Consider the following 4,333-nt stretch of genomic DNA (forward strand, 5'->3'; position numbering starts at 1 on the left):
TTTATGAAAGCCTCATGCCATGTTAATTTGACAGGTTCGACCACGGGTGTTAGACACAGACGTGTTGTACGCTCGTGCTGTTTTAACAGGTTTGCCCACGGTTCTTCCACACTGGCATGTTGCACACCCGTGTTGTTTTGGTAGGCTTGACCACGGCCATGTCGCACGGCCGTGGCGTTTTATCACAGCCCGTGTTTGGGGAAATCTTAGCCCTATTTTCACAGGGCTCTAAGTACGCCCGTGCTCTTGGCCGTGTCCCTGTGGAAAACCTGTATTCAAGTGCTCCGTTAGTACGTTAGATGTTGAAGACTAAATTTTAAAGAAGTTATACAGTTAGTGCTCGGGTTGCCTCCCAAGAAGCGCTTATTTATATTCTAAGCTCGACTTACCTCTCTGTTGAATGATCATGGTGGTTTGGTGAGTTTATACTCCTCATTCCTGCTATTAATCTCATCAAAATAAGGTTTTAAACGGGTGTTGTTTACCTTAAAAGTGCCGAACTTGGGATGACTCACCTTAACTGTACCGAATGGGAAAATGCTGGGTACTATAAGAGGGATTTCTTCATTCGATGTAGTAGCGACAATGTGGGGATCTGCGGCATCTAATAAGACTCTATCTCCAACCTTAAGTTGATTTGGAAGGGGATTGAGCTCGTTCTGTCATAAATTCAGTTTGTCAGGTGTTCTCGGTTTTTGTGTCCGCCATTCATCTAGCTCCTCGATTTGTAGCCTTGGATCTTCATGAATGGGTCCTCTACTATTGCTTGAGAATGGTTCATGTACTTCCCTTAGACTCATTTCCTGTAAAGAAGGTTGCACCATATTGTCAGCTTTAGTAGAATGGTTTCGACGATCACCTTCAATTTCCATTGTGTTGCTAGAATTGCGAGCTTGAAGGGTGATTGTTTCATCTCCCACACGGAGTGTGAGTTCACCTGTGCCAACATCAATAATTGTTTTAGCATTTGCTGAAAAGGGCCTTCCTAGAATTAAAGGAGTGTTGCTATCCTCCTCTATGTCTAGAACAATGAAGTCAATGGGAAATATAAATTTATCAATTTTAACTAGCACATCTTCAATAATACCCCTAGGAAATCTTATAGTTTTATCTGCTAATTGAATGCTCATCCTAGTCTGTTTGGGTTTCCTAAGACCTAATTGCTTAAACATTTTGTAAGGCATGACGTTGATACTAGCCCCTAAATCAGCTAATGCGTTATTAACATCTAAACTACCAATTAAGCAAGGAATCGTAAAAATCCCTGGATCTTTTAGTTTGTTGGGTAGTTTATTTTGGAGAATAGCTGAGCAAACTACGTTTAGCTCCACATGCGATGTCTCGTCCAACTTTCGCTTATTTGCTAAAAGCTCCTTTAAAAATTTCATTGTGTTTGGCATCTGCGATGGAGCGTCAATAAACGTTAAGTTAATGTGTAATATTTTTAAGAGTTCAAGGAATTTACCAAATTGTTCATCTGAGCGGTCTTTCCTTATCGCATTAGGGTATGGCACACGAGGTTTATATTCGACATTCACTATTTTGTTTTTATTGTGATCTACCTCACCTTGACATTTGCTTACCACAATTTCTTGCCTCGGTTCTGGTTCAGGCTCAACAACTCCTTCTTCATCTTGAACATTAATCGCGTTGAGCTATTCGCTTGGGTTAGGTTCGGTATTACTTGGCAAACTACCTTGTGATCGTTCAGAGATTAGTTTAGAAAGCTGGCCTATCTGAGTTTTGAGCCCTTGGATCGACGCTTGTTGATTTTTAAGTGCTATCTCAGTGTTCTGGAAACGAGTTTTTGACACCGATATAAACTTTGAAAGCATCCCTTCAAGGTTCGGCTTCTTTTCCTATGGGTGGGGTGGTTGTTGGTAGCCTAGAGGTGGTTGTGGTCTTTGATTTCCTTGACTGCCCTACGAGAAATTGGGGTAGTTCCTCCAACCTGCATTGTAAGTGTTACTATATGGATTGTTTTGAGGTCTTGGATTATTACCCATGTAATTTAATTGCTCGTTATCCATGTTGTGGCCATAAGGTAGGTATTCCGAATGGCTTGTTCCACCTCCACTTGCTTCGTACTACATTACTTGGTGAACTTGTGAAGAACTAAGAAAACCATTAATTTTCTTATTCAAGAGTTCTACCTGATTAGAGAGCATGGTGACCGAATCGACGTTATAAACGCCGGCTATTTTCGTTGGCTTTGCCCTCATGACTTGCCATTGATAGTTATTCAGTGGCATCTCCTCTATAAACTCATAAGCATCTTTAGGTGTTTTATTATTGATGGTTCCGCTAGTAGCTGCGTCAACCATTTGTAGAGTCGAAGGATTCAGACCATTATGGAACATTTGAACCTGTAGCCAAAGCTGTAAACCATGGTGAGGGCACCTTTTCAAAAGGTCCTTGAATCTCTCACATGCATCGTAGAGTGTTTCTAAATCCATCTGCACAAAAGAAGAGATATCATTACGTAATTTAGCCATTTTAGCCGGCAGAAAATATTTTAGTAAAAAATTTTCGGTTATTTGTTCCCAAGTAGTAATTGACCTTCGCGGTAACGAGTTCAACCACTGTTTAGCTTTGTTTCTTAATGAAAAAAGAAACAACTGAATATGTATAGCATCATCAGAAACGCCATTTATTTTGAATGTATCGCAGAATTCTAGGAAGTTTGCTAAGTGAGCATTGGGATCCTCATCCTGCAAAACATCAAACTGAACAAATTGTTGTATCATTTGAATAGTGTTAGGTTTTAGTTCAAAAGTATTTGCAGCTACAGTAGGTCTAACTATTCTCGATTCAGTTCCTGTTAAAGAAGGTTTAGCATAATCATACATTGTGCGTGGAGCAGGATTTTGATTAACTGCAATTACAAGAGGTAGCTGATTGTCTTGGTTGTCAGCCATCTCATCGGTTGAGGGTTGAGTATCGTCCTCTTGCTCGTTCTCTGTGTATCTTAAGCTTCATCTTATTTCTCTTTGGTTTCTGCGAACTGTGTGATTGATTTCTTCCTCAAAAAGTAGTGGTCCTGACGGGTTTCTTCTAGTCATAAACTAAAAAAACCTGCCAAGAGAAGGAAAAAGTAAATTAATAAGTAATAATAATAATAAAATTAAATTGCAAGAAAATAAATGGCTAAAGTAATAAAAATTAAGCGTTCCTAATATCTTAGTTCCCCGGAAATGGAACCAAAAACTGGATCACGTGATTTCGTGATAGGTTTTAAATATTTATGCTTAATCGTTCTTAAAACTAACTATTATCGCGATGTAGGCAAGTGTACCTATCGAACAGTAGTATAGTTTTAGCAAGACCAGATTATTGAACCCAAAAGAACTAAAAATACTAGTAATAACTGTCTTTTTATTATCTAGCCTAAGAATAAAGAGGTTTTTGTTTTAACTAACTAATTGTCTAAACTAAGAATTCACAGAGAATGAAATTGGGGAATTGCTTTTGGGAAATTCGATTGAATTAAGACAATACCTAAGGAAAAATCCACCTAGACTGTACTCGTTATTCTGGCTCCGAATCGGATGATTTATTCATTTAACTTGTTCCGTAGAGATCCCTAAGTTATGTTATTATCCCTAATCAAGACTAATAACATTTAATCCCTAGATTGAATAATTGAGACCTTTCTCTAATTAACACCTTAGGGTTGCATTAACTTGATCTATGGATCCCCTTATTAGGTTTCACCCTAATCTGGCAAAATCTTGTCACCCTATGTCTAGGTGTGCAAACAACTCCGCTTAATTATGACAAATGTACTCTTAGAAAGGGTCTATTCCTCCTCTGAATAAAAGCTTATCTTGAATCAGTATCCTGGGATATCAAAACAAGAATTAAGAACACATAATTAATAATAAGTTAAATATTTATCATACAATTCAGAAAATAATAACAAGTTTCATCTTAGGTTTCATTCCCCTTAGGTATTTAGCGGTTTTAGTTTATAACTAAATAAGAAAACATCTCAGAATAATAAAGAATACAAAACATAAAGAAAACTCAAAACTCCTGAAGGGGAAATTAAGGAGAGATCTTCAGTCTTGATGGTGAATCCAGCTTCTGAGATGGATCAATCGGCTTTCTTGGAGTAATTCCTTACTCCTTATTCTGAGCCTCATTTTTCTTCCTTCTCTGGAATGTATTTATAGGCTTTAAAATGTCTAAGAGCCCTCAAAATTAGCCTTTTCCAAATTAGACTCAACTTGGGCTCGGCAGAGACACGCCCATGTGAATCATGCTTCGAAACTTCCAAATTGACATGGCCGTGTTATTTGCCCTTGTGAGGAGGTCCAAGCCGTGTTGATTT

The 4,333-nt window shown here is 38.3% G+C and overlaps 1 non-coding gene across 1 annotated transcript; it reads left to right on the plus strand.

The window, feature by feature from the left end:
* Positions 1 to 2,382: 2,382 nt before the first annotated feature.
* Positions 2,383 to 2,489, plus strand: LOC128282966 (small nucleolar RNA R71). Its single transcript, XR_008273313.1, has one exon. It is a non-coding gene; the product is annotated as a small nucleolar RNA R71 (small nucleolar RNA).
* Positions 2,490 to 4,333: the final 1,844 nt, after the last annotated feature.

The sequence above is a fragment of the Gossypium arboreum genome, chromosome 10, assembly GCF_025698485.1.
Source record: "Gossypium arboreum isolate Shixiya-1 chromosome 10, ASM2569848v2, whole genome shotgun sequence".
Lineage (NCBI taxonomy): Eukaryota > Viridiplantae > Streptophyta > Magnoliopsida > Malvales > Malvaceae > Gossypium > Gossypium arboreum.